Source organism: Helianthus annuus, chromosome 15 (assembly GCF_002127325.2).
Source record: "Helianthus annuus cultivar XRQ/B chromosome 15, HanXRQr2.0-SUNRISE, whole genome shotgun sequence".
In the NCBI taxonomy this organism is placed as follows: domain Eukaryota; kingdom Viridiplantae; phylum Streptophyta; class Magnoliopsida; order Asterales; family Asteraceae; genus Helianthus; species Helianthus annuus.
This window is the reverse complement of record NC_035447.2, coordinates 17295392-17305798: the sequence shown is the minus strand read 5'-3', so window position 1 is coordinate 17305798 and position 10407 is coordinate 17295392. Positions and strand designations below refer to the sequence as shown.

Sequence of the window (10407 nt, the reverse complement as noted above, 5' to 3'; positions counted from 1 at the left end):
GATTGTCATCCGATTGGATGACCATTCACACTTGGTTCACTCATTCTCATTTAACGCGCCGTTCAATCGCTTATGCTATCATTCTATAATTAGGCTAACTTTCCAGCGCTCCCTTCAATCCAAGACGGTATTTAGTTAATTAAACGCTATCTGTGAGTATGCTCAATCCCTTTTTGCTTCACGCACTTTTGGGTGTTACATACGTTACTTATACAAAATCACATCGATCACACAACACAAACACTTTTATACGCTAACCGACTCTGCATGTTATACGTGTTACTCGATGAATGCTTGTATGTTATGTTTACACAGTGATTGTTGCCTGACACCTTAGCAACGATAGTACTATAGTTTGGACTCAGCACCTGTCGTGGACAGGGGTTGTTAAGGGTTTTTCTTCACATGTCACAGTGGTGATATGTGTTGTGCATTCTACAACTCGCAGTCACATCTGTGCATATTTCATTGTCGATAACCTACATGTTTCACTTTGCTACATGTTACATGCTGGTTATGCGTAAACGTTTTCGCTATCTATTATACTATCAAACTTGTATGCTCACCTTTACACTATGTGTATTGACCTCTATTTTAACGTATGTGACAGGTGTTTAGGATGCTTTTGCTTGTTAGCTGCTATGGAATCGAGCTAGGAGAGTCTAGAAACAAACTAAATAAAATCTGAGTTGACGGAATGGATATTTGTCATTGAGAACATCATCTGTAATAACTTTGTTATTTTATATGTTTGTGGTATGGGACATGAACCTTTAATATATTATAATTAATAGTTGTTATGGATTCTGTCACGACCCCCGACCCACCCTGGACGGAATCGGGTGTCGTGAGCAGTCCCGTGGTACCGGTGATTATTTTTATTTTGAAGAAAACATTGCAGCGGAAATTTCATCAGGACCGTGAGTTAGGAAAAATATCAGAGTTTAAAAACACCGGATTTTATTTATTAAATAGATGGGATAAACCCATGTTTTACAAAGGTAGCTTTTAATATAAAAAAAAACGATATTTCTTAATTTTGATTTAATTAATGAAATAAGCCACTTCTTGAAGTCTTTCAGTGCTGGATCTAATCCTTACTCCAATCTACTGTAATTACCTGAAACGCGTTTTAAAAAGGTTTTGTCAGCGGGAAATACTGAGTGAATCATTCTGTTTTCTAAAACGACCCATTAGTTATAATTTACAGTATTAAGAGCGATTATAATGTTTCTATCAACCAATTATCAAGAATGGGTATTTGTCACTCGATTCATTTCTGTGACTGTGGTCATACCACTATTGGGTCCCGTTGCCCTAATAGTGACGGTGTACTCACACAGAGTAATAATTACTCACATAGAGTAATATTCACTTACATAGAGTGATATTCACTCACATAGAGTGATAGTAATGTGCACAATACCCCACATACCAGCTGTAATTTGGTGATTACAAAGACTTAATCCCTGTAATTATAACCTTGAAAATAATTTGAGGTATTGTAATACTTACTCACAAACTGTGAGAAAACAATTTAAAAAGAAGAATGACTCACATTATAATCATGCAGATTCATACGGCCCAAGTTTAGTCTACAGATAAGCCTTGATATATTGCAGATTTATACAGGTAGAGCTTAGCCTATTGATTTAGCTTTGTAATCTAGTGCACACAACTAGGTAGGTAACTTAATACAACAGTTACGTCAATTCACGAGATTAAACCCTCACAACGATTAATCAGTGCAATACTCGATAATTCAATCGGATTCACAACGAATAACAGAGCATAGTCCGAATTCGAACAGCACTCAAATATTCAAGTCGAAATCACGACGAATAATCAAAGTACAAGCTCAATTGAGCAGCACCCGGACTATCGTTGGATAGTTATAATCGATCGGACGTTGAATCGTAATAGCGATCGAGTTATTACCCTGATTGCGGCAGCGTTTCGATAATTGTGTGTGTTATGAACGAATTCTGTTATAACTCAGCGTATACAGCGAGTTTTTCCGTCGTTCAAGTGCCAAATTTCAAGTCCCAGACTCCTCTATTTATACATGAAATTTGACACCGTCGCGTAGCGCGAGGGGTACCCCCTATAGGCGTCGCGCTACGCGAGTGGTAACCTATGTTCATAGGGTAGCTACGTGTGTAACTAGGCTTGCTGTGTTGACAGTTTTATCAAATTCGATTTTGATTGAAAGTTATGAAGATAATCGTTGGCTAGGGTTTATCCCCCCCTGAGTTTTAGGGGCCCTGATCCTGATTCCGATTGTTCTGGAAATTTTAGGGTTAATGCAGAATTACTTGGGTTTCTTAATTAGGGTTTCCTTAATAGCTAATTACCATCCTAATTATGGATTTTAGTGACAGTTGTTACAGATTCTCCTGGACAATCTATTTCGCTCAGTGCCACGCTCCAATGTTTCCGCCATCAGTTGGGGTGTGACATAGGTAGCACCCTAACTTGCTGGAAACTTGAAACCTGTAACAAGCCCATTGAAAGTCTCTTATGACCATTTTAATGGTGGTAAGGATGAAGACATTTCTTCTGCAAGAGTTTCTGGTTTTTCACTAGTTGACATGGGGATTATGAAACGAAATACGATGGCAGATCCGTTTAACGAAAAAGAACACGACGAAGATGAAAGGGTTGTTGAAGGCAAGTACCCAAGAACAAGGGGCAATGGGGTATATATACCCATCTCAATTAATAAACTTGGGAATTGTACAACCCCTTTTCAGGAAAACACGATAACCAAGGCGACAAATGGGCGAGTGGTGAAACGGATAAGGGCCTCACGCGCGCGTGACAGTCACGACTGACGCAGTCCCGTTAATGCTAAGACGCCACGCGCACGTGACGGTCATGACTGATGAAGTCCCATTAATGCTAAGACGTCTGACACTGTTGACAGCCTGTCACACAACTATCAGACGTCATCATTTACACAGATACTTTCACCACTTGCCTGTCACAAGTGATGTGATCAAAATACAACATATAAATTATGTCAAATACGGCGTATAAGCAACCCTTTTTTAGTACTAATGTTGGAAAAAGCTCGTGTTTTCGTTCCTTTTATATTTTAGGGATAAAAGAGCTTAAATTTGCAAAAGGAGCAAAAAGACAGCAAAATCCAACATAAATGTATAGAAGAAGGAATTGCAGCAGTTCGCCAAGCCCCGACTCACATCCAAACCTCAAAATAACAAGAACAGAAGGCTAACATGGGGCCGCTGGTTCACATGACTTGCCACTAACCTCTTTTTTCACTTTTTTCGTCACTAGCAAACCCGGTTCATCAAATTCATGAAGACCGTAGGTGCATTGGTCAAACCGAAAGGCATGACCACGAACTCGTAGTGACCAATCCATGTTCAAAAAACAACACTTTGCGGATCAGGCCTTTGGTGGCCCGCGACAGAAAAGGGGTAGGGTCTCGCGCCCCGCCACGCCCCTTGGTTCCAGCAAGTTTGGCTTATTTATATTTTGGCCCCTGAACTTCCATTTGTTATCAATTTATGCAATAACTTTGTATTTTGACATGTTTTTAAGCATAGAAAGCGTACATAAGTATAATTCGAGTATCGTGAACATATGTACGAATAATTGCATGTATAACAAGTGTCGGTTTGCAAGTAAACACGTATTTAATTGATTGATTGCACTAATAACAAATATGTATAAAACATGAATTTCATTATGATCAAACTCTTGAATTACAAAATTGGAAATGAAATACGAACATGATACGAATACAAGTTTCCATAAATAAAAATATGATTACACTTTCTAAATACGGAAAGTACAAAATGCGAAGCGTTACATAAATGGTAGAAATGGTACGATTTGAGTAAAAATGGTAGGATATATATATAGTGTGAAAATTTAAAAATAAAAGTTTTTTTTTTTTAAATTACCATTGCCAAACTGTATTATTTATGGGGACCGCCAAATATAGTTGTTTAGTGATTTGTCGATGGCGCCCCCTTTGGCGGACGGGAAATAGGGGAGGGGCGCTAAAGGGCGTCATAAATGGTGACATGCATGGGGCGGTATACTACACCCCCCCCCCCCCCGTTCTAAGTGGTTTAACCATTCAACTTTTTTTCGTTACTTCTTAGGTAAAGTTATCCTACAAAGTCTCTTAAAAATGAGAAGTGTACAAAGACACAATGGATCACAAAATATAACATAATGTAGAGGAAAAAAAATCAAAATGAGTGGCAAAAAAGACATAGTGACGCAAATATAGAAAAGACACAATGCTAAATAAATAGACACAATGATCTAAACAAAAATTATAAAAGCTAACAATCCAAAAGCGAAAACCTAAAATCTCATATCGTATGGTTCGATGACACGGTCTTATGCTGCTCGAATTAGATTAATCGAAGTTCGTTTGATACCTTTTCTATTTAAGAGAGTATGTATTTGACCTAACCCATGCTTCATTTGAGATTTTTAACTTATTACTATATATTAATAAAAGAAATGAAATGAATAATGATTTTAATATTATAATAATACTAGTGGGAAACCCGCGCGTTGCGGCGGAACCAACGATACGTGACGGAAAAAAGATACACATCAAGATTACCTGTTTAGTTTCACTATGGGATCTCAAGCCATCAAACAAAGTCCTTATCACCAATATGAGCCTAGTTGTAACAGATAACACCATAAAATGCTTGATTTCAAAGAAAGTACATAATTGATTGGAACAATAAGCTAAGAGATAGTCTAAAATTTGAAATCATAGGGAATTTTTATATACGACACTACATAATTTTCTAAAACAAAAGTTGGAGAAAATATACAAGTTTAAGAAAAAAAAACATAATAGGTGCCTGTGCCGGGTTTTTTATGGTGTCTTTAAACTCTTCTAAAAAGTCACATTAGTATAGCTTTTCAATGTTCTTAATCACTAACTTCAATCAGGTGTGTTTTAAACTAAATATTTTATTAGTGTCATGTATGAGAGTAGAGTTCTATCAAATGTACATAGGTAGCTTGTTTAACCATACCAGCCAAATAATCAAATAATCGAATCAAAATCTGAAAAAAAAAATCAAAAACTTGAATTATGAAAATAGACCCTTCAAGCTTATGAAACTATTCATCTCAGTAACAGAAACACTCTACCTGCAAGAACCAACATCAGACCAAGTCAACAACACAAAAAAGTCAAACAAAAAAATCAACAAGATCATGAAAAGATTCATACCCACTTGAGGACATTCATAATACAAGCAGAAATTCCTGTTTTAAGATGAAAATACACGAAATTTTTGAAAATATATGGCCCATATTAAAATCAGCAGCCATGACAAATTGCATCTTCATTCTATTATACGTAAAGATGCGTCCTTTTGTTCTATAACTACACAGAAGAAACGTTCCATTTCAAGAACCGATAATGAAAGAATGTACTTCAGCCCTGCTAGAAACCGTATACAAAATGCCCGATAACCCCTTCCAACCAAACGCACTTCCTTCGACGTGCACTTTTTGTTTCTTTATTAAAGCAGAAAATAACGGAACAAACGAAACACCATAATGGGTTTCGATTTTTCGAAGGCTTGAACTTGAAGCAATAACTGCCAATATCAGCTTCTAGAAGGCAAAGCAAGTCGCCAACCGAGTCACCAATGTAAATCGTCAGATTTGTTTTGTCACTTTCGTCGCTATTTTTAAGAATATTGGTAAAAGCTTGAAGCTTGTCAATAGGGGTCTCGATCTTTTTGATGATTTTGCTAGTGTATAGAGAGTTTTCGTACAAGAACTCATTCGCGTGTACATTCATTGTGGGTATGCCCCCTGTTCACTTGATGACAAATAATGAATTTTTATTGATAGGTTTGATGTATAAGTAATTAAGTAGAAAATTTATCTATTACAAGATAAGATAGGAGTTACAATAATCATTTACCTGAAGAGAAAGAAGACGGAATAAGATCAGCACACCAACAGTATGATAGAACGTGAGCATTCACATTTAAATGTTGGTTGTTGGTGATGCTTTGAAAGAAACTCATGCAACCATCATGAAGAATAAGGTGTTCACCAGCACGTCTAATATCTTCAAGATTCAAACCCTTGAGTACATTCGATTCAATCACTTTCTTGTTCGCCCTCCTCTCAAATTCTTGTTCAAGTGCCATCTTCAGTCCCTCATAATCAAACTCCTCAACTGCAAAACCACCATAAAAAATTTAAAAAAATCATATAAAACCATCCAACCCGCAAACTATTTTTGTCCAACTTTTATAATAGTTAATGTCACGTACAATTGCATAAATGAACTTTCAGCAACTTTTAACTTATTTGACCCGTTTGACGCATTTTAGGTGTTACCTTTTTAGCAAAAGTTTTGAGATAAAACACAACCCAATTAAACATTTAACACCATCACATACAACCAGACACCCCTATAAGAATGCCAAACAATCACTTACAATAAACGATTGTACCTTTCTGATTGGTCAGCATATTTTCTATGCACCGTTCATACTCTTTTGTATACTCTCTCTTGAGTACCTCGCATGTGCTTCTCAAGTCAGCCGAGGACATCCTAGCAATTTGACTTTGACTTTGACTTTCTGGTTGATTTTGACTTTCGGGTTGACTTTGATCTGATTTTCATGCAGTAACAATCGCAATCTCAGCCAAAATGGCAGAAGAATCCACCACAGTGCATGTAAGTCAAAATCGAAAAATATCGTAAGACGGTGTTCAGTAGAAATATGCTGCTTTGATAATGGAAGAACCGTCTATTGATCAACAGGCAGAGATAGAAAGAACTCCATCTCGAGTTTTAATGCTTGATGGTAAAGTTTTTGCATAGTATCAAGCTCTTCGCCCGTCAAAGGAACACTTAACTTGTCTAGCACATCTTCAGTCAGGAGCATTGCTGCCTAAATGTGACAAAAAATATATTAAACCAGAAATCAAGTATCAGTTTCATAGGTCATAAAATATAACAATAAACTGCATGATCAACGATCTTACTCGGGAAGTCCACAGTTATGACAAATGGCCACGTTAGGGCATTCCCTAACATAGTGCCCCGGTCTTTTGCAATTCTTACACATATCACTTTGGCTGGAAAAGAAAGAAGCAAACAATAGTAGCTAAGTGATAGATTGTCAATGCTACTTCATACTCCTTGTACCTTACGTATAGACTACCTGTACACATAAGAATTGTGTGTAGACCACCAGTACTTATAAAATTGGCTTCTTTTCATTGTATATAAAGATTACTCAGTGATTTCTAGATGTTTTTTTTTTGTATTTAATCCTTTTTAATATCTTATTAGTTTTTAAGAAACAACAATTTCAGATATCAATATATCATATATATGTAACTTATTTATGTTTTGCCTGAAGATGCATACTTACGTATAGACTACCTGTACACATAAGAATTGTGTGTAGACCACCAGTACTTATAGAATTGGCTTCTTTTCATTGTATATAAAGATTACTCAGTGATTTCTAGATGTTTTTTTTGTATTTAATCCTTTTTAATATCTTATTAGTTTTTAAGAAACAACAATTTCAGATATCAATATATCATATATATGTAACTTATTAATGTTTTGCCTGAAGATGCATACTTAAGAGCTAGGCACCTGAAGAACATGTTAATCAACCCGATCGCTCACTTGTTTCGCCACCTCTAAACCAAAACTATTATGCAAACTTAAAAAGAAAACGTAAATTTTACCCGAAAGTTCCAATCACTCGTGGCCACATTAGAAGTAAGAAAATCAGCAACCTGAGTTAATTGAGGTTAGTAAATGCAAGTTTCAAAGTAATAGCATGCATATCAATATTATATAGAAACAATAGGTTACCATCACTTCAAAAACGGAAATCAAGACGTATATTAACAACTTTAATATCGGGATCAATGATCTTAGAATGGCCTGCAAACAAAAAGAAGGTTAAGAACCGCCAATGCATGATATTACAACGGCGAACAAACGAACAAAATGAACTTACAGTCCTCGTAGAGATAAGCCAATCCTTTCGCAGTTCCTTCCTAGCCCACTTCACCTTCGGCAAAGAGTAGCGAAGCTCCCCTTTCGGGTAGGCGAGCGGTGTTTCGCATGCGGCTTCGAAGTCGAGGGTGCCCCTTCCCCTCTTGTATTGAATTTGAATCCAAAGTTACTGGAATCGGTTCACAGCTCTTAATTTTTAACTAAAATTCCTAACAAAGTTCTAAACGTTATAATCAACAATATTGAAAGTAACAATATGAGAATGTCCAATACCGACACCGTAGTCATCCTTCAATTGTTGTACAATCGCCAGAAAACCAAGCTCGAGTAGTCCTGAGGCATTAATGGTTATCAATGACAGACTTGATCTTAGCCAAAAAAAAACATAGCCCTAACATCATATCATACACAATAAAAATATCAAAACGGTAAAAAAGAATCAGACCCATCACCTGATAATGATATATCGACATCCTTTATTTCTCCCCTCTCAAACATCCTTCCTTAACGATCAAATACACAACATATGTGTAAACACAGGGATCTTGTGATTTCACCCTAAAAACAGAACAAAAAAACAACAAATTAGGTAAAACTTAAGCCTGGAAATAACCTAGAAATTGGCCTCTCCTGCTGAGACGTACATTGAATATTCTGAATAGATCAGAAGAAAGACATAGAAGAGAATTGGGCGGCCGTCGATTTAGGGTTGATGTCTGCAAAAGTAAAAACCCTAATTTTGAATCTGAACGTATATAGAAACAATAATATCAGTAAAACAATGAAGAAATGGAAAAAAATTACCTGAATTTGGTATGGAATTAACAAGAAGTGAGGATCGGCGTGCCAAATCGGAAGTGGTCACAAGCGAACGATTGATCGAACACCATCTCTTGATTATTGCGTGAAAGGAAAGCAGGAGAGGTTGAAACGTGAGTAAACTATTCAACTGCAGGAGAAAAAACGAAGAATAACCTAATTGACGGATTTGGTAATTGACGGATTTGGAGACTGGAAACGAAGGGGCACCATTCAATTCTCATTTGATAGCAAATGGAAGCCATTCAATCGCCGATGAACGCATGTCATAAATGAGGGTTTCTAAAATTTCATGGACGAAATTCCTATATTAACCCTACTGCGTCTTAAAATTTTCTACACTTTTCTAATATATACCTTTTAAATGGCTTTAAGTTTCTTGTACCTAATGCTTCTAAATTTGTATGTGTAGTAAAATTACAATCTTGTCCATCACTTCTCCTTTTTATAATAATATAGATATAGTTTTTTAATACTTTTATTATTTTAAAATTATAATAATAGTTATTTTCTTTACTTTTTAACTTTAATTTTTTTTTCATATCAGGAGCTAGGATAAGCTTGGTGTCAACCGGTATCGAACCAGTATTGGTATCGAAAATACCGGGACGATCCTGTTTGGTATCAGTACATGAAGGTAAAATCCGGCACTAATACAGAAAACGTCAAAAGTTGGTGCCGAATCGATATTGGAAATCTTTTGGTTCGGGAAATTCAGTGCTGCTACCCGGTACCATTTGCTAATCCCTGATCACGGTTACCGTACGAACAACGGTATCGTACAACTTTTTTTTGTTGATTTTTTTCAACTTTTATTTTTTTCTTTTTTTAGTTTCAGGGTAGGGGTGAGCTCGGTGCCAACCGATACAGAATCGGTACTGATACCGAAAATACCGGTTACGGTACCGGTATATGAAGAAGGTAAAAAACGGTAGTGAACCGGTACCAGGAATGCCAAAAGTCGGTATCTAATCGGTACTTAAGATCTTTCGGTTCAGAAAATTTGGTACCGGTACCCAGAACAATTTGCTCATCTCTGACTACCGATTTCATACGAACAACATCGTTACCATACAACTTTTTTTGTTGATTTTCTTTCGGTTATCTTTTAGTGTTTTTTCTATATTTTCTTTTTATTATTGTCAGCAGTTCCATTCGTAACACGCTCGTAGTGATTTCAAAACACATATAAACACAGACTAAATAACAAAAAAAATTCGCCGCAACTTCTTTAAACCTAGTTATCTTTTAAAAAGCCATCTCTTCTTCATTATTAAAAAATGTTATTTAGTTTTTTATATATATTACCATACAAAGATTTCATGACAAATTATATAAATTGGAAAGCCTAATAAATTAAATGATAAATTGATAAAGTATGTAAAAAGTAAAAAAAAAAGAAATTAAATGATAAATTGATAAAAGTATGTAAAAAGTAATTAAATAATGGGTCAGAATATACTAGAAAGTTTATTTTTGCTAGAAAGGTTATGAAGTAATCTTGACCATCAATTGATTAATCAAGGGCTTGAATTAAATGTGTATAATTGATAAAAAAAATGAGGCGC

The 10407-nt window shown here is 35.9% G+C and overlaps 1 pseudogene; it reads right to left on the bottom strand.

Moving 5' to 3' along the window:
• Positions 1 to 5256: 5256 nt before the first annotated feature.
• LOC110910927 lies at positions 5257 to 9110 on the bottom strand (annotated as a pseudogene).
• Positions 9111 to 10407: the final 1297 nt, after the last annotated feature.